Genomic DNA, 25,486 nt, shown 5'->3' with positions numbered 1-25,486 from the left:
AGCTGGATCTAAGCCATATGTAACTATTGTCTGAGGCAGAGCTGCCCATCCAGTGGCCCAACTGATATTACCCAAGCTTCTTCCAATGCACACACCTGTGAGCATGAGAATAAATGTTTGCAGTAATAAACCATTGAATTTGGGGGGATTTTTTAGACAGTATTATTGCTTTAGAAACTGACTGATAAACCCACCTTTCCAGACTAAATTCAAAGTTTACCCAGGCTGGCTAGTAAAGTCCTATCCCCTTTCCTCCTCCTCTTCCCATAGTCTATGATCCTAGCTTCTGTTAGAGCAAAGCTACACCTCATTTGATTTTAAGGTCCTTCCTCCAAATGTTGAGGGAAAGAGCCGACATTTAGAGATAATTTGAGTGCTAACTGGATTGAAAGAGCTATTATTTGCAGTCTTTATTTTTCTTTTCCTGGAGGGCTGAAATAATCTGTATAATGAATCAATTTTTAGGCTATGACTGGATGGTATGCAGTATCTTGCTCAATACATCACCTTTTTGCTACTTGCGACAAATTAAAGAGTGCACTTCTGATTTAGAATGTCAGGCTTCTCCTTAGTGTTTGAATTTTCCAAAGTTCTATCTCCTGCTCCATGAAATGAGTCAAAGAAGACAAATGACAAATGACAAATATTGATCGAGCATGAATGTGTTATACATTTACTTCACCATTTTTTAGTCCTTATTCAGACTTTACATGGTGTGGATCAGAAATAATGTAAAAACATCTCAGTCATTTTAAGTCACAAATTATTTTATTACATTGATTACTGCTTTTTAATGATTACAATAAAACTTCTGCTGTTTTGTCCATGTATTCACTGTTATAAATCCAATTCAATCTGTTGACTGTTTTTCTGCAAACAGATTTTTCTGTTTGCTGGACACAATATTTCCATGTTTTCATGGTGATCTTTTAATGTAGACTAGCAAAGTCATATGCAAACCATTTTATTCCAAAGCAGTATTTGTATTTTTGTCATAAAAAAATTAACCTCCTTCCCATATTATAGCTATTGCTTTTCTCCTGTGCCCTAAAGGGCCTGTATCTAATGTATAGTAAATGCTAGATTTGAAGCCATTAATCCTTAACTGTCTGATTCAGAGATACTATTCTCTCAAATATTTTTGTTAACTTGAAGTAATATAACTTATTTTTGCAGTAGTTTCTATTTGCTTCTAGATGTTCCAGGTAAAGGAAAGAGCTTATATTTTATTGTTCATGTTCAGATTTCATATATAATCTCTGTGTAATGGTTGGATTATCATATACTTAAAAGCTCTCCCACTAATCAACCATGAGAAGCCAAAGAAATTTATACTGCACAGATGGACAGTTAATTTCTTTCCCATTGAGCTTGCAATGTGCTCCATGATGTTGCAGCAGCTGTGATGAGAATGGTGGATGTCCCCAATCTATGCTTCATTTAATTTCAGGAATTCTAAAAGATTGCATTGTGTAGAAAATAAAAATGTATTTTAAAGCAATGGAGCTTGGTGTCCTGAAGCAGCATTTCATTTTTAACAACTAAGTTTAAACATGAATGGTGGCACTTGTGTATTTCTTTCTTTTTACAATGTTACCATCAAATTAGGTTGTATTTCATCACTAAATACATACTGTTGACCTAGTCCTAGACACTTTATGAAAATCAATGGGATTTTCATACAGGAAATGAAAGAATTGTATGACAAATATTGTGTTTCAATTGTTTACCACCCATTTATTTTTCATTGACACTGATAATACCACATTATATTTGTAAAGCACTTTATATATTCAAAAGCATTCTACTGTCAAATGGGAATAAAAATATTTGTCCTGCCTCCTTCACAGAGCTGATGATGTGATTACCTGGAATAAAAGAAATAAAAATGCTTTCTAAAGTAAAGAGTGCTCTAAGAGATAAGGGATTATCATTGTCATGATGCCTGAGGAGAATTTCAGTCAGTGAAAAATACAGAGTCATTCAAGTAAGGCCTGGGCTTCCGTTCTGGTTCCATAATTTATAATATGTGTAAAAGTTGGTAATTTCCTTGCTTTTACAGTGACCCTTTGTGCAAAAAAAAAAAAAAAAAAGAAATTGAATAATTATGAACTGACATGTAAGGTGTGCATCTGTGTGTGTGTGTGTGAGGACGCTATAAAAATTACAGTTTGTATGTGAAAAATGCATAGTTCAGTGTTGAGCTAATATATAACACTCATTTAAAAAATTAAATATCATAAAAGCCATTATTTAAAAGTATTAACTATAGATAGACTGTTGCAAATTTTGACAACAGATGTTCAGGGCCTGCATTAAATTTAAGGAAGAAGTATAATCATAATGGCTAAAGGTAATCATCTTTCACTTGTCTTCCATTTAATTTCTTATGTCTAAGGGGTATAGTATTTCTGCTTGGACAAAGCCATTTGATACTTATAATTCTGATGTATCTTTCACTGCTAGATTTTACTGTAGACTATAATCCCTTTAGAAATAATCCCTGTTAAATTTCTAGAGAGCATTCAAGTCTTCAAAAATTGGTAAGTCACTTCATCCCCAAGGAGAAAAAAGATTTAAGAAGAGTTTTGAACATGACATTATCATGACAATGGATAATACTGGTATACAGAGTTAAAATTTACAATGTACATAGTTATGGACACTTTTTTTAAAGCTTCCTCCAACATAAGCAGAGGGGTAAAAAGTAGTTTACTACCTTCTCTGATTTATTTTTCTAAGACCTCTTTTGCTTTAAAATTTTTCTTTCCACATAATGGAAAGGAAATCCAGGGTTCATTTTCCCATAGAAGGCGTTCACTAATTTTTTGTATTCCTTTACTTGTAATCAATTCCCTTATCTTGCTTTCTCATTTCCAGAAGTCCCAAAGGGACGTAGACCCAGGACAATGATGATGACTACTACTACTACTTCTTCTTCTTCTCTTTCTTTTTTAAGATTTCATTTATTAATCTGAAACAAAAGAAAAAGAGCAAGCATGAGTGCTGAGGAGGGGTAGAGGGAGAGGGAGAAGCAGCTCCTCGCTCAGCAAGGAGCCCGATGTCGACATCAATCATGATCTGAGCCAAAGGAAGATGCTTACCCTATTGAACCAACCAGGCACCCCAGGACTTCTTTAAAAAAAAAAAAAAAAAAAGTCCTACTTTCTTATCTTTCATCTTGCCTGATGTCCTAGGATCCAAGGTCTGGGATTGATGGGTTAAACCCCTTCTTCTGCAGTGTGGAGGATACGCTTAATAATTGTATTCTCTCCTTCTTGGTTTTCTATTCAGCAGTCAAGCTTTAGACTTTATTATTACCTTACTATCTGATGCAACTTAGCATTTATTATTTACATGCTTAATGTCTGGCTCCCCTTTTTCTCCAACTAGAATATAAAATCCACAGGGGCGGGGCACCTGGGTGGCTCAGTCAGTTAAGTGTCTGCCTTCCGCTTGGTGGTGATCCCAGGGTCTTGGGATCCAGCCCCACATTGGGCTCCCTGCTTGGAGGGAAGCCTGCTTCTCCCTCTTCCATCCTTCCCCTGCTTGTGTTCCCCTCTCTTGCTGTGTGTCTATCTCTCTGTCAAATAAATAAATAAAAATCTTTAAAAAATAAAAATAAAAATAAATTTTTAAAAATCTATGGGAGGCAAGCCTTTTTATTTATTTTTCTTTTTTTTCCTGTTGCTCAGAAGAGTGCTGGTAAGTGGCAGGTACAAAATAAGTAATTGAGGTACAAATAAGTCAGTTATTAAATACAAAACTTCAATTTGAATTTAAACAAAAGCTATATTTCCAGACTTTAGCTTTCCCAATACAGTCATTTTCATGTTCTGCCTAAGCATGCTAGAATTCTATCTCAAGGTTAAGCCAAATCCCAGCTAGAAATAAATTACTGCTTTCTTTTCTTTGTGATTTTTCTCTCTCAGGATGCTCATAATTTATACCCACTAAAAATCCCTGGATAAAAGATCAAGATATTACTGTATCACTACTTAATAATACATCAATCTATTATTTAAGAAAAATAACAAGTTTTCCTGATGACCAAAGAAATTGTAATCATTTTATAAAACGAAAAAAAATTGAAGTGTAAGAAAAGTATACATAATCCTAAAACAAAGGCAATACACAATAAAATATAGTACTTTTTAGTTCAAGTGTATTTTCTAAGAATAGTTTCAAAGTCAAGTTAGGTTCATAATTTTTGTTAATGTAATTATTCATGCCATGATTTCAGGGGTGTTACCCACCATCATTTGCCTTATATAATGTGAATTCTAAAGTTTGCATAAGGCAGCAGATTTCCATTTTTATTGTGTTTGGCTTATTCCTTAATGTTGGGAAACTTTTTGTTTGTTTTATGCTCTCATTTTCATAGTTTGCTATTAGTGTTTGATTAGATATTGTCTAGAAAAAAAAAAAAAAACTTGATTTTACAGAGAATAAAAATCAGGTCCATGTAGGTTTAAGCTAACTACCCAAGCATCACAGGCTTAGAAACTTAGGATTTGAACTCAAGCTTTTAAATGTTATTCCAGGGGCACCCGGGTGGCTCAGTGGGTTAAGTTTCTGCCTTTAGCTCAGGTCATGATCCCAGATTCTTGGGGCCCTGGAGTTCTGGGATCAAGCTCAATGGGAAGTCTGTTTCTCTTTCTTCCTGTACCCTTCCTCTGCTCATGCTCTCCCACTCTCCCTCTCAAATAAATTTAAAAAATCTTTTAAAAATAAATGTTATTCCAATACTCTTAAAAAGGCACATTGTCACTAAAAATAAGATGCAAATAAATAAATAAATAAATAAATAAGATGCATTACTTATTTTCAACATTAAGTTAAATTGTTTTCTGTGTTTTGTTTTGTTTTGTTAATGTTAAAGAAAGCAACAACAGTAATACTAGAAACTTCTTACAACTTTTGGGGGCAGTTTGAGTCACAAATTTTTTCACATCAAGATCTTTATTTATTTTATTTATTTTGGGGGGGGAGATCTTTATTTCTTGGAAAATACATAATGAAACAGTCATTCATAATATCAAGTGTGTTGAAAATAAGTCAATAAAAAGAGACTATTCTTAGAATTTGTACAGGAATTCAGTAAAGTGTCAGGATATAAAATCAAAACACAGAAGTCAGTTGCATTTCTATAGACCAACAACAAGATAAAAGAAAGAGAAATTAAGGAGTCAAACCCATCTACAATTGCACCCAAAACCATAAGATACCTAGGAATAAACCTAACCAAATTGGCAAAGAACCTATACTCAGAAAACTATAAAGTACTCATGAAAAAAATTGAGGAAGACACAAAGAAGTGGAAAAATATTCCATGCTCCTGGATTGGAAGAACAAATATTGTGAAAATGTCTATGCTACCTAAAGCAATCTACACTTTTAATGGAATCTCTATCAAAATTCCATCCATTTTTTTTCAAAGAAATGGAACAAATAATCCTAAAATTTATATGGAACAAGAAAAGACCTCGAATGTTGAAAAAGAATGCCAAAGTTGGTGGCATCTCATAGGGACACCTGCATGACTTAATTAGTTAAATATCTGACTTGATTTCAGAATAGGTCATGAAATCAGGGTTCTGAGATTGAGCCTGCATTAGGTTCCACACTGGATGTGGAGCCTCTTAAGATTCTCTCTCACCCTCTCCTTCTCCCCACCCCTGTTCTCTCTCTCTCTAAATAAAAATAAATAATTACATAATAAATATTTAAAAACTCATAGATATTATTATAATATACATATTATTGTTATGTGAGAATCTCTAGGTGGAGATATAACACACTAATTATCAAAGGAGCTGATGGTAATAAACTTAATTTATAAATGTTGCTGATATATTTTAATTTTTAATTTTACTTAAACTTGGACAAGCCTGAAATTAAATGTTGAAAGTAGTCTTTAAAGCCAAACAGGTGTTCTGGTCAACAGCTCAAATTTGTTGAAATTCAGTGAGAGTCTTGAAAACTAATTAAACATTTGAAAAAGAAACACTCCCTTATGAGAGTTTCACTTTTCCTGTGAAGCCTTGTTGAAACTGCCATATTCAGTGCTGGAAAAACTAAATACCTGCTTTTAAGGGACTCATGAATGTTTAATCCTGATGAGTAGATTACTCCAGTGGGATCCAGGCAAACACAGCAGATCAAGTAAACATGAAAACAAAATACTCCCTTCTCCAGAGGAATTTCCTTATGTGGCCTTCCTTCAATCATTCTGTTTTTCTACTTAATACTTGTATTTTCTGCTATATTTCATCATATATATATATGTATATTTATTTATTTATTTATATATGTTCTTGCTAAAGTGAATGCATATATTAGCTATAAATAAAGCCATTAATAACTTTCTTAATCTGTTAATAATTTACATATTATACATTAATTAATATTGCATTTAAAAATTAATTTCAAGTTATTTTAATACCTGAGGTTAATCTTAAGGAAATATTTTTTTCTCTTCACAAAACAAAATATTTTCTTCAAATAATGAATTCTTAGAAAGTATCTTAAGTATGTCTAAGTAACCTTTGGAAAGGGTAAAAACTATATAGTCAATGGGTTATTTTATTTATGCATAAACCATAAAGCACACTTTTTTGAATAAAATTAACATGTATCATGTAAAAATTGTGACAAACTAACATAACTTGCAGGATCAGAACATTAAAAACTCTTACACGAAATATTAGATAGATAGATAAATAGATAGATAGATAGATAGATAGATAGATAGATAGATAGATAGATACAGGGGTACCTGGGTTGCTCAGTCAGTTAAGGTCTGCCCTCGGCTCAGGCCGTGATCCCAAGCTCTCTAGCCTCTAGATCTCTAGCCTCCTACATGTTCTACCTTCCTTCTTCCACTCTCACCTATACTATATTATCCACAAAAGAGCTAGAGTGAACTCAGATATATTCAGATCACATCAAACTCCTGATAAAATGACTTGACAATCAGAAGAAAAGCCTAACCCCTTATCATGGATTCCATGATCTTGTCTTGGACTGTAAGGGGATACAACTCCATACTAAAAAAGAAGAAACAATTGATAAATGTACAAACATGAATGAATTACAAAGGCACTGTGCTAAGTAACAGCAATCACTTTTTAAAAATATTTTAAAAAATAAAGATTACATATTGTATGATTCCATTTATATGACATTCTGGAAAAGCCAAAACTATAGTGGCAAAAAATATTCAGTGTTTTCCAGAGTTTAGAGGCAGAAAGAAGGTGTAATTTCAAAGGAGTAGCTGAGGGAAATCTGGGGGGGATTATGGAATCATTCTATGTCCTGATTAAAGTGGTAGTTGCAGAAATCTACACATGGTATTAAAGATGTACACCAAAAACTATTAAATTTTCTGTTAATTTTAAAAAATAAATAATGTTTGGTTCATTTTTCAGCTGACCAAATATAATTTTATATTCTTGAATAAATTATTCAACTTCTCTAGCCAGAGTTTTGTCATACATGAGAACAATGCCATTATTTTTAAAGGGCTGCTACCTCTAAAATATATTATATGTCTATATTATCCTTCTGTCTTCCTTGTTTAGTCTTATTTATTCAGTAAGTATAGAGAGATACATTGTTTCTATTTCTCAGGAAAGATTCAATTTATCCACTGGTTCCTGTTAATGCAGTCAATGCAGCTACCTTGTTTTTTTCTGAGGGAACCAATTTTGTTGGAATCCCCATGGTTTTATATTGCAGAGTGGGTGCTTTGCAAACAATACATACAAATTAGAAATTAACATGATTGCTGAAACTCTTTCATAAAAATATAAGGATGATAGACTGAAATATTCTAATAGTACTTTTCAATGTGAAGGTGATATGCTTAAAGAAGCAATTATGAAATAAGTCAAGGAGCATCCTAAAATTTATTAGGCTATACTGAATCATATTTTCCTAAATCAAATATAATAAAATGTCCTTTCTTTAATGACAATGCAGACATAAAAATCCCTTTTCAAAACAATGATACTCAGGTGTCATACATCTAAATTTAGATAGATACCCGACATGTTTATTCAGCCTTCTTGCAATTACAAGGAACCATGTGCCCTTACTGATTTAATATGAGAGGTGTAGAATATCTCTGCAGTGAAGGGTGATTATTATATTTCTTTCATGAGTATGGAAGTCTCATAACTCACAGACATCACAAAGTGCCTACGGACTTTGTGAGTTATTAAGGTCAGCCATGGGAATAAAGAAGATAATCACTTTTTACCTGTGAAATATTCAATTTATTTTATGAGAAAACTTTTTTATTGATTACCAGTTCAAGAATGGCAGAAACAAATAAAGCTCCCAGGGGACTTTTCTGTCCATCTGTCCATGGTTCTAGGCTGTTATAAGACTGTGCCCTTGATTGTTTTAGTGATAGACACAAATTCAAGCAATAGTAGAAAAGAATAAAGATTTCTTTAATAGTTTGTGAATTAAAAAAGATTTAAATATAAAATAACTGTTCTCTGCTTTACTCATTAATTTGTCCTTAGGAAATAGGAGAAAAAATCAAAACAACAACAACAAAAAACAACACTGACCTATTCTGTCAGAGATATAGGGATGTAGTTTCTGGCTTTCTAAAACAGGCTTTCTTATGAAAACCAAAAGCAGTAAAACAAATAAAAATCAAGGACCAGTGAGGAATTCTTGCTTCCAACATCTAGAGTGTATTTTTTTAAATATGAAATTCATTTTGATAACCTTATGTTTATATAATCATAAATTCTGATGCTGTAAATTCAGTAAAAAAAGAAAAGAAAAGAGCAGGATGAAAGAAACTTACATTTCCTGAATAGCAAATGATGTATGGGAGAGAGAGTGGTATGTATGAGATAATGTGAGCATATGTGTTTGTGCTCCACCCACTTACAATATTAAGACTGTGTAAAATTTAGGAAAACATGATATGGGGAAACATTTAGGTAATCTCAGAAATCAGTGACCTTTATATCTTCTTTCACCAATATGCTCTTATTAGTTTTGATGATGGCTATTTTTTTATATTGAGTCCTTAATTGTTGTTTCATTCAACTTCCATTCATTCATTCATTTCATAGATACGTCTTAATTTCATTGAGGAAATTTCTCTCCCAGAAGTTTTTATTCCCTGGAAATAGTTCTATTTCTAATCAATATTTCAACAAATCTAATTTTATTTTCTCAAATATTTGAAGACAAATATTTCCTCAAATTCATCTTTTTCATAGTAAAAATCCACAGGGTCAAAATTTCCTTATTTAACTTAGTTTGAAGTTCCCTCTTCATTCTGCTTATTTCTCTTATTCAGTTTAGTTCTTGCAATAGTATTTTCAACTTTCCATGTGGCATGGACATATGATAGATGTGATTTTCAAAGCAAATGCAATATGTAGGTTGTCAAAACAATTTGAAGTGAGGTTGTTCCAGGGTTCTTGAAAACTTTTAAACACTTGAAGAATAATAAAAACTCAAGAGAGCAAAGTAAGGGAAGCCTGTGAAGATACTCATTTGTTAACAGGAAATGGATCCGTTTTAGATTTTGCTTACTACAACCACCTGGAGTGGAGAAGGGAGATGAGGGGAAGGAGACTTAGTGAACCAAGGGAAATCCTGGACCTGGAAAAAGAAATGTTCACAGCCATATAAAGCAAAGACTCACTCTCTTGGGTAAAAAGAACTGTTGGTGGATGTGCCAGTGATGCAAATCTCTAACCCAAAAAGTTCCCCTAAACACCATGAAGGAAAACTAGCTTTAAACATCTGATATCCTATAACACCCCAGCCAGATTTTGAAGATACTGGTTCGAAAGAACACTTTTTGTTCCTTTTCATTCCTCTCTTCCCATACTCCTGTTCCAAAGTGGTGAACTGATGTACTCCATATGGTCCCTATTTGTGACTTCATTTTGATATGTTTCTTTAATTACGACTTACATATTCCCTCCTGATAAACTTTTGGAATGCTAGACCATATGTTTATTGTAGTTATTGTCTTATTTGTTTGCCATTATAAGTGTTTCTAGACTTTCTGGTTTGGAAAATTGGGGAGTTCACAATTCTAGTTCTGTCTTTTGAAATCTAATGTTAAGGAAAATAAGTGTAAAAATAGCATATATATATATATATATATATATATTCATAAGAAACAGATGACCTAAAACATAACATTATATATATATATATATATATATATATATATATATATATATATCCCTGTCACCATAGATGTGTACATAACTTTTTTTTTTTTTTTTAAGTGGGGAAGGAGCAGAGGGAGTGGGAGATAAAGAATCATAAGAAACAGATGACCTAAAACACAACATATATATATGTTGGGACTGAGTAAAACTAATCAAAATTGCATATACAAAATCTTTTAGCAAATTCCTTCCTTCTTAATGTTTCATTTTTTTCTCTTATTCATGATAGTTCCTTCCTTTTTTATGTCTTTCTTCATAGCAATTCTGTGACTCCTAAACCTATTACTATGCTCAGAATTTTTTAAAATAGTGCTAATTCTATGTTTTAGGTGTTTATAATTTATTTTTAAATTTTAACTTATTACTAAATCCTGGGAAATCATTGTTACTATAAATTAAATATCTCTCCTAGACATTACCAGATATATTTTCATTCCATTCTGTTATTGCAATATCTTAACTTCCCTCCTTTAAGCAATGAATTCTTCCTTTTAATCTGATGTAATTACGTAGTAGTTTTTAAGTATTTTCTTCTTACATGCATTGTATCTTTCATTTGTTCTTTATCGCATGTAGAATTTTTCTAAAACATGTGTCATTTTTAATCTTTTTAAAAATTTTCCTGCTTATCTTTTAGTGGTAGCAATAATAAGGTGGATCCCTGTAAATATAGATGTGTACATAACTTTTTTTTTTTAAAGTGGGGAAGGAGCAGAGGGAGTGGGAGATAAAGAATAATAAGCAGACTCCATCCCCAGCATGGAGCCCAACTCGGAGCTGAATCTCACAACCCTGAGATCGTGACCTGAATGTAAATCAAGAGTCAGACACTTAAGTAACTCAGCCACCCATGCATCATAGGAGCTTTCTTTTAAACAGTATAAGACACTGATTGGGAAAGAAGAAATAATAAAAAATACAAAATATATTTATTTATTAATAGTGTAATTTTGAAAAAGAAAAAAGCATCTTTTAAATTATCAGAAATTTTTGAGTACTAGCTAATGTTAATATTTCACAACATGTAAGAAAATATGCCAGTAAAAAATGAGACTTTATTTTTTAAATCCAAATACTCAGGGACAATATTCCTTTTGAAAATCTACTTTTGACAACAAAAGTAAACTAACTTTGGGAGACAGTGGCCAAAGTATCCTATCCTTTTAGGTGATATCTTGAAAATTGGATGTTCCTACAATTTCTGTACAACAATCAATTAAGGTGAATATTTCCTATCAGGAAAGTTGAATTTCAAGGAGATTCCATCTGCTACATTCATAGTAAGCCATACTTATTTCTAAGTGTTATGGCTGGTAGATGAATGATTCTTAGGAATGAGGAAATTATGTAGCTGCAGTTGTTAACAAGTGCTTATTCTTAGGTAGTATGGCCCCTGTTAAAATATTTTTTGTGTATTTAGGCTTAAATTTGTTATTCTCTAAAGGTTCTGAGATCACATTAAAATCTTTGATTAAATGGGAGATTTTGGTCATGTTTTCAGTACCAAATATGATACTTATATTTTATAATATGCCTAGGGAACTGACTTTTAAATGTTTTAACTCTGTCACATAAATATATATATATATATATACATATATATATATGTATATATATATATATACACTAAATAGTAATAATGGTTCTTATCAATTAAATTTACTTTGTGTCCCATAATTAGTAGAAAACAACAATTTTTTTAAAGATTTATTTATTTATTTTAGAGAGGAAGAACAAGTGAGAGGGGAAGGGGCAGAAGGAGAGGGAGAGAGAATCTCAAGCAGATTCCACTCTGAGTGGCTCGATCTCATGACCCTGAGATCACCACCTGAGCTGAAACCAAGAGTCATATGCTTAACTGACCTGAGCCACCAAGGTACCTGGCAAGCAACAAACTTAAAACACTACCCGAAAAAGTCAAGGTCACAATATTTTGAGTTTGAAACCAACTAATTAAACTAGAAGCCTATGAAGGCAAAGATAATTATATTAAAATATAAGACTTGTTATTAGATTGGGATAAGAGCTAGAACAAATGAAAGACAGGGATTCTCATATTTTGTGTGATTCATCTCCAAGCTTATTCAAGAATATTTCTATTGCCTTTGCCTGTTGTTGCAATGTAGAACTCTGTATCAAGAGACTCAGCTAGGCTTCCCTGTGCAGAATTGGTCCTCTCAGTGAGTTTATCTAAGATACTCTGGGCTCTTTTCCTTAGGAACTGGTAAAAAGTTATGTATATTAACATATATTATTTGTTTTGTCTTTAAGTTCTCTGGGATGCAGAAATAGTCAAAATTTAGAAGTTTGGTTTTTGGAGGCTTTTTTCCTAATGTACTTGATCAGTAACTTACTGAGATGAGAGCTGAATCATTTAGGATTCTCAATATTTTGACTCACCAGAACAAGCTAGAAAATTTACTGAAAAATTCGGCTGGAAAAAAGTTCCTCTATATTTGCTAGTGTAGTGCATATTTCTACACAGTTCCTGTTGACCTGAAGTTTGAAAATTGTGTAAAGGATGTTTACTCTCTGTTAAGTGGCCTTCCCAATCTACCTATGGCTAAGGACTTTTTCCTTCATAACTATTTTTAGATTAAAATAAATTATAACTCATATTTACTCTCTATCCTCTAAACTTATCTCCACCAAGTGACATCTGGGTGTCAAAGTCAGTTAAGCATCTGGTTCTTGGTTTTGGTTCAGTTACTGATCTCAGGGTTGTGAGATCAAGCCCCATGTTGGGCTCTGCACTCAGTGTAGAGTCACTCAAGGCTTTCTCTCTCTATGTTCTCTCTCTCTCTTTGTGTTTGCTTTTCCTCACTGTGCATGCTCTCTCTGACTCTCACATAAATCATTAAATCTTTAAAGAAAAACTCCTTTCCACAAAGATGAGTTTTGTGAGAACCATGTTCCAAATGGCCAGCCAAATCGCTACCCTTATCAGTAAGTCTGAAGATAACAATGAACATTCTTAATGATTTTCAATCTAATTTTTCTAACAGTCCAACTGAATAAGTATGAAGATAGACTGCTGAAATCCTTTTTCTCTGTGTCCCATTGTATTCCCATACACACATATAATAAAAATAGTATATCAAAATTCTGGAATGTGATGTAACTATTCCTTAACTTTCAAATAGATTATATTTTTAAAATAAAATTTGGATCATAGTTCACTTAGATGATGTAGAGCATTATGAAAACATACATTTATTCTTTCTTTTTCAAGAAGGCTTGGTTATTCAGCCTTGTCTAAAATGATCATTAAGTTTTCAATGACAAATTTTATAACCACTATTTGAATAATTTTTCTTATTTAACTCATATGTAGATATATTCTGTTTTGTCATTGAATGTACATCTATCCAAATAATTTGAATGAAAACTATTTAAAAATGTTTCTATAAAATGTATGTCTATCTTTTTAAATATATAGAATATGAAATGCCCTTTAATGATCACAAAATAGTACCTAATTTTTTTAAAAGATTTATTTATTTATTTGACAGAGTTCAAAAGTAGGCAGAGAGGCAGGCAGAAGAGGGGGGGGAAGCAGGCTCCCTGCTAAGCAGAGAGCCCGATGTGGGGCTCGATCCCAGGACCCTGGGATCATGACCTGAGCTGAAGGCAGAGGCTTTAACCGACTGAGCCACCCAGGCACCCCAGTACCTAATTTTTATATATTTCTAGACTCTTAATTATATTCTAAGTATAAGATTATAGCTTTCAATTTAGCCTTAATGCAAATGTCCACATATACATTGATGACCTTTATTTTCTTCATATTCTTGCAATAATTAAAAAATGGCATTAATATTGAAAATACTTCTATAAATTTTCCAGACTGATTTTTAGAATTTTTAACAGTATTAAAGCAATAATATATAAAAAATATATTCTTATTCTATCAGAAATTTATATAATTTTATGGCACATATCATGACAGAAGTATGTAGAACAGCTTGGAGAGGGTAAATATAGTGTCTGGGTCACAGTAGTAGGTTATAATTACAGTAATTTAAAGGAAAAATGAACATAGCCTGCCCGAAATTAATGGTGATTGGACAGGAGAAGAGTTAAGATATTGGCCTTCCACTTAATTTATTTTATTAAAAAACAGTAGACATTTTAGGGGCACCTGGGTGGCTCAGTGGGTTAAGGCCTCTGCCTTTGGCTCAGGTCATGATCTCGGGATCCTGGGATCGAGCCCCACATCTGGCTTTGTGCTCAGTGGGGAGCCTGCTTCCTCCTCTCTCTTTCTCTCTCTCTCTCTCTCTGCCTGCCTCTCTGCCTACTTTTGAACTCTGTCAAGTAAATAAATAAAATCTTAAAAAAAAAAAAAAAAGTAGACATTTTAGTCTCAAAGACTTGGTCTTGGTACATCTGTTTAAAAATGGTTCTACTGAGATGTAATGTATAAATTATTTTGGAAAATAGAAAAATATGTCTTAAATATACAATTTGTTTTAGCTGTTCCATTTATAAGGTAAATGGGAAGATATCTGAAGTGCAGTGCTCAGAGATTGAAAACCATTGTCTCTTGTATCTGAAGCTGTGGAGAAGGGAAGTAAAGAGAATTGAACAAACTATTGGAAAATTCTTTGTAGCATTAAATCCACATGGAAGATAGAAAAGATCCTATAATCTTTGTTTCTTCTGACCACAATGGGCACAGAAATAGTTTAAATTGATATTTTCCTTATATAAAAGTTACTTAATCAGTGGAGTAACAGGTAGTCTGAGCCTGAAATTCATAGAGAAAATAATGTGCTCTGAAGGTTCTTAACTTCTTCTTAAAACTCATACAGAAAATTAAAGATTTTTCCTAACAGAGAAAAACATACTTGTAAGTACTTGTAAAAGCGTTTTATCGCCAAATCCTAAAATAATCTGGAATTATAAGTCAGAAAGCATACTAGATATTCCCTTCAGGGTTATAATTACAGACAGATCCTTTAAAGTATGTTCATTTTTAGACTTGGTTTAGACCAGATTTACATTTATCAGTGATTAATAACACCTAAATTTGGTATTAGAAAGGTAACCAGACCTAGTATTTTATCAAACTATCCTTTCTAATATACTTATTCCTAATTTTTAAAATATTTTATTTATTTATTAGCAAAAGAGACAGAGCACATAAGCGGTGACAGGAACAGAGTGGCAAACTGCCCACTGTACAGAAAGTCCAGCACAGGCTTGATCTCAGGACCCAGAGATTATGACATGAGCCAAGACAGACCTCAATGGACTAAGCCACCCAGGTGGTCCCTAATGTATCCATTCTTTAAAAAGGCACATAAAGTGATGCCTGGGTTGGCTCAGATTGGGTGGCTTGGGCTGTTTAACTGCCTGTCTTCAGCTCAGGTCATGATCCCAGAGTCCTGGGGTCAAGTCCTAGGATCAAGTCCTGGGATCAAGTCCTGCACAGTGGGGAGCCTGTTTTTCCTCCTGCCACTCCCCTTGCTCACGCATTCTCTGTCTCTCTGACAAATAAATAAATAAAATCTTTAAAAAGAAAAGGCACCTAAAATCACTGATTAGTGATAATCAATTCTAATCATTTATTAATATTATTTTAGAGATCAAATTATGTATCTCCCAAAATCATGTTGAGGTCCTATCTGCCACAACCTCAGACTTTGACTATCTTTGCTGGGAAGGCTTTTAAAATAGTAATTAAAGATAAATGAGACCAGTAGAGTGAGTTTTAATCCAATCTGAATAGTGTCCTAATAAGAAGAGCAAATTTGGGCACTTAGAGAGACACTGGAGCTGTACAGGGGACAAAGGAAACGCGTGAGGATACAGAGAGAGGCAAATGTCTACAACCCAAGGAGAGAGGCCTCCGAAAAAGCTAAACCCACTAACATCTTTATCTTGGACTTCTAGCATTCAGAAGATAAAAGAGAATAAATTTAAGCTGCTGAAGCAACCTAGACTAGGGTATTTTTGTGGCAGCTCCAGCAAAGTAATATAATATGTTTCTTGGGAAACAAAGAAAATGAACTGTGCTCAATGTTCTGTCTCACTGTTTCACAGTAGCAGAAAATAAAATGTTAGATCCATAAGACCAAAATTTCAGTCACTTTACTTTATTTAGTATGAAATGTTCTAAATGTCACCTTAGTGTCTAGAAGATAATTAGAAAATAGTGAGTTATGAATAAATAGTTTTGCAGGACAAACTTTTCAGGTAAGATGATGACAAATTTCACAAAGGATATATGGGAAGGAAAACGAAACAAAACCAAAAATAAACCAATAGTCTGGGTCGTGTAATAGTCTCATCTCAGTAATATTTAAAAAAAAAAGTATTTTCCTTATATATCAGTTCTTAAGAAAGCAGCTGGAATTTAATAAAAGTGTGGCCTTAGGTAAGTCACTTAACTACATGGTAACTCGTTAAAAAAAAAAAAAGAAAAAAAGATAGAACACCTACCCCATAACATTGTCCTGTGCATGAAATGTTAGGGATTTAGTGCACATCAAGTACTTAGAGAGCAGTATTTGCCACAAAATAAATGATTAAAAGTGTTAAGAAAAATCAGAAATAATTTCTGTACAAATTCACATAGCAGAGTATTTTTCAGTGAATTACCTATTCCCTGGAAATCAACTAATGAATAAAATAAGTAAAAATATTATTACTAATATTAATAAAACTAATAGAGTAAAATAAAAGCACTGATAAAAAGAACCCAGAAACAAACAAAATAAGTAAAGTAAGAATTAGCAAAGTACATATATATGAAAAAGCATGAGAGAGCAGAAAACATTTCCTTCTATGAATCTAAATATTTCAAATACACAATGGCCATAATTGCTTGTGTTCAGGGAGACAAAATGAAAGCCATCTTAGAATTGTGAATTTTCTGGTAAGTTGTATGGTTTTAATTATTCAAATTAATTATCACAATATCAAGCTACAATCACAACTTACCAGATATAGTGCTTTTTTGCCAACCATATTGAATATTCAAGCTCAGTTTCACAAACGGCTCACATTCAATTTACATGTACTATGAGATTTGTAGGACTTGAGCTCGGAGAGGAAAGGCATGTCTGCTAATGAAAATGTCAACATTTGTTTTTGATGAAATGATAATTCTTTCTTTTTCTTTTTTAACATAACTTTCTTAACATAACTTTTATTCTGTCACTTTAAAAACTGTTTACTCATAAAAGTATGGCATTTCTGGGGCTATGCATATTGACATTTCATTAGTTCTTATACAGACCACATTTCTTAAGTAATTTAGTTTCCACTATGACTCACCTTCCCTTCTCTTGATGATGATCTGGACAATACCTTGACATTTAGAATACAGAGCAACCAAAGATTATTGAGAATGGTAGATGAAGACAATAAGACTTAATGGTGGATTGAATGTGTCAGTAAAGCAGAGGAAAGAGTCCATGTGTTACCCACGGACTGGGTAACTACACATGGTGGCACCATTCATTGAAATAGGGAATACTGAAGGGAAAGCAGGTTTAGAAACATTGAATTTGAGATGCTTGTAGAGATGTTCAACATATGAAATAGTGGGCATACATGGGAACTGGTAGACAGATCTTTGTTGATATGTAGACTTCTGAATATTTTAATGTAAGGGAATGTTAGTAAATATTGTTATACAGGGAGAGGGTTCCAGCACAGGACAAGATTAAAACCCGAAGAAAATCAGTTTTAAGAGAGAAGGCAATGAACTGATTTTTTTCTAAGATAGCTAAAGAAGTAGCCCCAGGGGGAGGATTAAATCCAGTTGTCCAGGGGCACCTGGGTGGCTCAGTGGGTTAAAGCCTCTGCCTTCAGCTCAGGTCATGATCCCAGGGTCCTGGGATTGAGCTCCACATTGGGCTGTCTGCTCAGCGGGGAGCCTGCTTCCTTTTCTCTCTCTCTGCCTGCTCTCTGCCTACTTGTGATCTCTGACAAATAAATAAATAAAATATTTAAAAATAAATAAAATAAATAAAATAAAATAAAAACAGTAGTCTAAACAGAAGCCAAAAAAGTGTTTCAGAGATCAGATGTATTTCCCCTAGAGGAAAACAGAAAACATTGCACTGATTTGGTAATGCTAACTAAGATGCGTCTTCTTTATTTAATATTATCTTATATAAGATACATTCAAATGTATTTTTGATGCTATAATGAAAGAAAAGAAATGAGTGCTTTTGTTTTATTTTGGTTCTTGTGTTTTGCTCTAGTATCTAATAAAAAAAATCCAAATCCTTCTATTTATTTTGAAAACAAATACCTTTATAGCTTGAACTTTGAAACTCCTGGCAAAATTTTAGACAAATAGGAGGATGTAGTTGAGAAAAGTATCTAAACAACTTAATTCCCCTTTCCTTTTGTGGGTTTATTTTATTATATACATTTTCTTTCAAGCTAGGATCAGATATTGCACTTTCCTAGCTGAACACCACCATTTACAGAAGTTACCCTTGAACTCTCAAGTGTGGCTAAGTTTCTGACTCCATCTTTCTCACAAGAACCTGTCCTGCAATCTTTTAAAATCATCTTAATTTTTTTTATGTTCACTAAACTTTTAAGTTATGAAATATGGAGCCTCAATAAACATGGGACTAAATTTTCATTTATATGCATTCTAAAATAAGGTTAGTTGTGTCCTTCTTATATGTAAGAAAAACGTATTTTTGCTCAATAAGAATTCTGCTATGAACAAACAAGTTGAATAAACAGAATATGAGAATTCATTCTTTACATGCAGAAAAATAGGGCAAGAAGCAAGGCCTTATGGGCTCCATCTGGTCAGTCCTTTTCATTTCTTTGGAACACTATCAGGAATCATCAGGGGATTGCTCCTCTCAGTGATTATAAAATCATTCCTTTAACTATCATTTTTTTTAAATTCAAGAGTACAGAATTCTTGTGGATTTCTCTTTAGAGAAAGTTTCTGACAGATCTAAGATTTATTTTTCTCTTTGTCTTCTATGTCAGAGTAGATTTTCTCATCTAGTATGTAGTCTTTGAAAGTTATGGGAGCTCCAGGACAGAGAACTGCATGACTTCTTTTCAAAACCCCTGTTGCCACCATTAATTCCCTCTCTAAATTGTCCATTCATTCATGCATTCATTCAGTTTTCCAGGATTGCTTTATAACTCTCTTATTTTTTAAGTAAGGAAAAATGTAAACAATCTTGTCAAAGTTTAATTGGTTACTAATAATGTTTATTAAAGAAATTTAGCTAGTAGAGCAGTTAGATTGCAAATCTTCTAGACCATTTATATAAGTTAAATTCAGACCTTTTGTAGTCTTGCCAAGATAGTCTACACCTGTTATGTATATAACTAATAACCACAACAGGGAAAATTATTGAATTTGAAGAGTTTGTAATTATAGAGCTGTATCATGCTATAGTATGTATTTCATTTTACTGACTTTTAAATATATATGTACAAATTTAAACTTATAAAAGATCAAACTTATTTTTTTATTAAAAGTTGTCTATATTTGGGGTGCTTGAGTGGCTCAGTGGATTAAGCTTGCCTTTGGCTTGGGTCATGGTCTCAGGGTCCTGGGATAGAGCCCCATGTCGGGCTCTCTGCTCTGTGGGGAGCCTGCTTCCCCCTCTTTCTCTTTGCCTGCCTCTGTGCCTGCTTGTGATCAAATAAATAAATAAACTCTTAAAAAAAAAAACAAAACTTGACTATATTTACCTATAGTGTCTTGAAATCAGGTAACCCACCCAGAGAACTTGAAAAAATAGACCTCTACTCCCTTTCTATGTTTTATAAGACTAAAGGACCATTTTAATTTTTTTTCAGTTTTCAGATAATTTTAATTTCACATTGAAGTTGTGAGGAAATAATACTAGAGATTAAGAGATTCTGGAAGCCTACCTCCCCAATGGTAACATCTTGCATAGCTATGATACAATATCATAACTAGGAAACTGACATTAATGCAATTCATCAAATTTACTCAGATTTCACCAATTTTACATGCAATCATTTGAATATGTTTATGTGTATTTTGTAGACATGTAATTCTATGCAACTCCTATGTAGTTTTATCACATGTGTGGATTCAAATGATCAGCATTACAGTCAAGATATAGAATATTTCCACCACAATGATTACTCCTGCCATCGTTTTTCTTTTTTTAGCCTCAACCACCTATCTCCTGCCTCCTTCCTAGCCATGAAGGTCCAGTGTTATTTTTATTTTTTTTAATTTTTAATTTCTTTTATAAACATATAATATATTTTTGTCCCCAGGGGTACAGGTCTGTGAATCACCAGGTTTACACACTTCACAGCACTCACCATAGCACATACCCTCCCCAATGTCCATAATCCCACCCCCCTTCTCCTAACTCCCCTTCTCCCCAGCAACCCTCAGTTTATTTTGTGAGATTAAGAGTCACTTATGGTTTGGCTCCCTCCCAATCCAATCTTGTTTCATTAATTCTTCTCCTACCCCCTTAGCCCCCAATGTTGTATCTCCACTTCCTCATATCAGGGAGATCATATGATAGTTGTCTTTCTCCAATTGACTTATTTCGCTAAGATGATACCCTCTAGTTCCATCCACATCATTGTAAATGGCAAGATTTCATTTCTTTTGATGGCTGCATAGTATTCCATTGTGTATATATAACACATCTTCCTGATCCATTCATCTGTTGATGGACATCTAGGTTCTTTCCATAGTTTGGCTATTGTAGACATTGCTGCTATAAACATTCAAGTACACGTGCCCCTTCAGATCACTATGTTTGTATCTTTAGGGTAAATACCCAGTAATGTTATTGCTGGGTTATAGGGTAGTTCTATTTTCAACATTTTCAGGCACCTCCATGTTGTTTTCCAGAGTGGTTGCACCAGCTGGTTGCATTCCCACCAACAGTGTAGGAGGGTTCCCCTTTCTCCGCATCCTCGCCAGCATCTGTCATTTCCTGACTTGTCCATTTTAGCCACTCTGACTGATGTGAGGTGATATCGCATTGTAGTTTTGATTTGTATTTCCCTGATGCCGAGTGATATGGAGCACTTTTTCATGTGTCTGTTGGCCATCTGGATGTCTTCTTTGCAGAAATGTCTGTTGATGTCTTCTGCCCATTTCTTGATTAGATTATTTGTTCTTTCGGTGTTGAGTTTGCTAAGTTCTTTATAGATTTTGGATACTAGCCCTTTATCTGATGTGTCGTTTGCAAATATCTTCTCCCATTCTGTCAGTTGTCTTTTGGTTTTGTTAACTGTTTCCTTTGCTGTGCAAAAGATTTTGATCTTGATAAAATCCCAATAGTTCATTTTTGCCCTTGCTTCCCTTGCCTTTGGTGATGTTCCTAGGAAGATGTTGCTGCGGCTGAGGTCGAAGAGGTTGCTGCCTGTGTTCTCCTCAAGGATTTTGATGGATTCCTTGCTCACATTGAGGTCCTTCATCCATTTTGAGTCTATTTTTGTGTGTGGTGTAAGAAAATGGTCCAATTTCATTTTTCTGAATGTGGATGTCCAATTTTCCCAACACCATTTATGGAAGAGGCTATCATTTTCCCATTGGACATTCTTTCCTGCTTTGTCGAAAATTAGTTGACCATAGAGTTGAGGGTCTATTTCTGGGCTCTCTATTCTGTTCCATTGATCTATGTGTCTGTTTTTGTGCCAGGACCATACTGTCTTGATAACGACAGCTTTGTAATAGAGCTTGAAGTCCAGAATTGTGATGCCACCAACTTTGGCTTTCTTTTTCAATATCCCTTTGGCTATTCAAGGTCTTTTCTGGTTCCATATAATTTTAGGATTACTTGTTCCATTTCTTTGAAAAAGATGGATGGTACTTTGATAGGAATTGCATTAAATGTGTAGATTGCTTTAGGTAGCATAGACATTTTCACAATATTTATTCTTCCAATCCAGGAGCATGGAACATTTTTCCATTTCTTTGTGTCTTCCTCAATTTCTTTCATGAGTACTTTATAGTTTTCTGAGTATAGATTCTTTGTCTCTTTGGCTAGGTTTATTCCTAGGTATCTTATGGTTTTGGGTGCAATTGTAAATGGGATGGACTCCTTAATTTCTCTTTCTTCTGTCTTGTTGTTGGTGTAGAGAAATGCAACTGATTTCTGTGCATTGATTTTATATCCTGACACTTTACTGAATTCCTGTACAAGTTCTAGCAGTTTTTGAGTGGAGTCTTTTGGATTTTCCACATATAGTATCAGATCATCTGTGAAGAGTGAATGTTTGACTTCTTCTTTGCCCATTTGGATGCATTTAATTTCCTTTTGTTGTCTGATTGCTGAGGCTAGGACTTCTAGTACTATGTTGAATAGCAGTGGTGATAATGGACATCCCTGCCGTGTTCCTGACCTTAGCGGAAAAGCTTTCAGTTTTTCTCCATTGAGAAGGATATTTGCAGTGGGTTTTTCATAGATGGCTTTGATGATATTGAGGTATGTGCCCTCTATCCCTACACTTTGAAGAGTTTTGATCAGGAAGGGATGCTGTACTTTTTCAAATGCTTTTTCATCATCTATTGAGAGTATCATATGGTTCTTGTTCTTTCTTTTATTAATGTGTTGTATTACATTGATTGATTTGTGGATGTTGAACCAACCTTGCAGCCCTGGAATAATTCCCACTTGGTAGTGGTGAATGATCCTTTTAATGTACTGTAGAATCCTATTGGCTAGTATTTTGGTGAGAATTTTCGCATCTGTGTTCATCAAGGATATTGGTCTATAGCTCTCTTTTTTGATGCGATCCTTGTCTGGTTTGGGGATCAAGGTGATGCTGGTCTCATAAAATGAGTTTGGAAGTTTTCCTTCCATTTCTAGTTTTTGGAAAAGTTTCAGGAGAATAGGAATTAGTTCTTCTTTAAATGTTTTGTAGAATTCCCCTGGGAAGCCGTCTGGCTCTGGGCTTTTGTTTGCTTGGAGATTTTTGATGAATGTTTCAATCTCCTTACTGGTTATGGGTCTGTTCAAGCTTTCTATTTCTTTCTGGTTCAGTTGTGGTAGTTTATATGTTTCTAGGAATGCATCCATTTCTTCCAGATTGTCAAATTTGTTGGCGTAGAGTTGCTCATAGTATGTTCTTATAAATGTTTGTATTTCTTTGGTGTTAGTTGTGATCTCTCCTTTTTCATTCATAATTTTATTTTTTGGGTTCCTTTCTCTATTCTTTTTGATAAGTCTTGCCAGGGGTTTATCAGTTTTATTAATTCTTTCAAAGAACCAGCTCCTAGTTTCGTTGATTTGTTCTATTGTTTTTTGTTTGTTTGTTTGTTTGTTTCTATTTCATTGACTTTTGCTCTGATCTTTATGATTTCTCTTCTCTTGCTGGGTTTAGGGTTTCTTTCTTGTTCTTTCTCCAGCTCCTTTAGGTGTAGGGTTAGGTTGTGTACCTGAGACTTTTCTTATGTCTTGAGAAAGGCTTGTACCACTATATATTTTCCTCTCAGGACTGCCTTTGTTGTGTCCCACAGATTTTGAACCATTGTGTTTTCATTATCATTTGTTTCCATGAATTTTTTCAATTCTCCTTTAATTTCCTGGTTGAACCATTCATTCATTAGAATGAGGCTGTTTATTCTCCATGTATTTGGCTTCTTTCCAAATTTCCTCTTGTGATTGAGTTCCAGCTTCAGAGCATTGTGGTCTGAAAATATGCAGGGAATGATCCCAATATTTTGATACTGGCTGAGACCTGATTTAGGACCAAGGATATGATCTATTCTGGAGAATGTTCCATGTGCACTAGAGAAGAATGTGTATTCTGTCGCTTTGGGATGAAATGTTCTGAATATATCTGTGATGTCCATCTGGTCCAGTGTGTCGTTTAATGCCTTAATTTCCTTGTTGATCTTTTGCTTGGATGATCTGTCCATTTCAGTGAGGGGAGTGTTAAAGTCCCCTACTATGATTGTATTATTGTTGATGTGTTTCTTTGATTTTGTTATTAATTGGTTTATATAGTTGGCTGCTCCCACATTAGGGGCATAGATATTTAAAATTGTTAAATCTTCTTGTTGGACAGATCCTTTGAGTATGATATAGTGTCCTTTCTCATCTCTTATTATAGTCTTTGGCTTAAAATCTAATTGATCTGATATAAGGATTGCCACTCCTGCTTTCTTCTGTCCATTAGCATGGTAAATTCTTTTCCACCCTCTCACTTTAAATCTGGAGGTGTCTTCATGTTTAAAATGTGTTTCTTGTAGGCAACATATAGTTTTGTTTTTTTTTTTTTTTTTTTATCCATTCTGATACCCTGTGTCTATTGATGGGGTCATTTAGCCAATTAACATTCAGGGTAACTATTGAGAGATATGAATTTAGTGCCATTGTATTGCTTGTAAGGTGACTGTTACTGTATATTGTCTCTGTTCCTTTCTGATCTACCACTTGTAGGCTCTCTCTTTGCTTAGAGGACCCCTTTCAATATTTCCTGTAGAGCTGGTTTGGTGTTTGCAAATTCTTTTAGTTTTTGTTTGTCCTGGAAGGTTTTAATCTCCCCTTCTATTTTCAATGATAACCTAGCTGGATATAGTATTCTTGGCTGCATGTTTTTCTCATTTAGTGCTCTGAATATATCATGCCAGCTCTGTCTGGCCTGCCAGGTCTCTTTGGATAAGTCTGCTGCCAATCTAATATTTTTACCATTGTATGTTACAGACTTCTTTTCCCGGCCTGCTTTCAGGATTTTCTCTTTGTCACTAAGACTTGTAAATTTTACTATTAGGTGTCGGGGTGTGGACATATTTTTTGAGGGGTGTTCTCTGCACTTCCTGGATTTTGATGCTTGTTCCCTTTGCCATATTGGGGAAATTCTCTCCAATAATTCTCTCCATTATACCTTCTGCTCCCCTCTCTCTCTTCTTCTTCTTCTGGAATCCCAATTATTCTAATGTTGTTTCATCTTTTGGTGTCACTTATCTCTCGAATTATCCCCTCATGGTCCAGTAGCTGTTTGTCCCTCTTTTGCTCAGCTCCTTTATTCTCTGTCATTTGGTCTTCTATATCACTAATTCTTTCTTCTGCCTCATTTAATCTAGAAGTGAGAGCCTCCATTTTTTATTGCACCTCATTAATAGCTTTTTTGATTTCAACTTGGTTAGATTTTAGTTCTTTTATTTCTCCAGAATGGGCTTTTATATCTCCCAAGAGGGTTTCTCTAATACCATCCATGCCTTTTTAGAGCCTGGCTAGAACCTTGAGAATCATCATTCTGAACTCCAGATCTGACATATTACCAATGTCTGTATTGATTAGGTCCCTAGCCTT

This window comes from Mustela nigripes, chromosome 2, assembly GCF_022355385.1.
Source record: "Mustela nigripes isolate SB6536 chromosome 2, MUSNIG.SB6536, whole genome shotgun sequence".
Taxonomy (NCBI): domain Eukaryota; kingdom Metazoa; phylum Chordata; class Mammalia; order Carnivora; family Mustelidae; genus Mustela; species Mustela nigripes.
The sequence above is the reverse complement of the archived record's forward strand: the minus strand, read 5'-3'. Positions refer to the sequence as shown.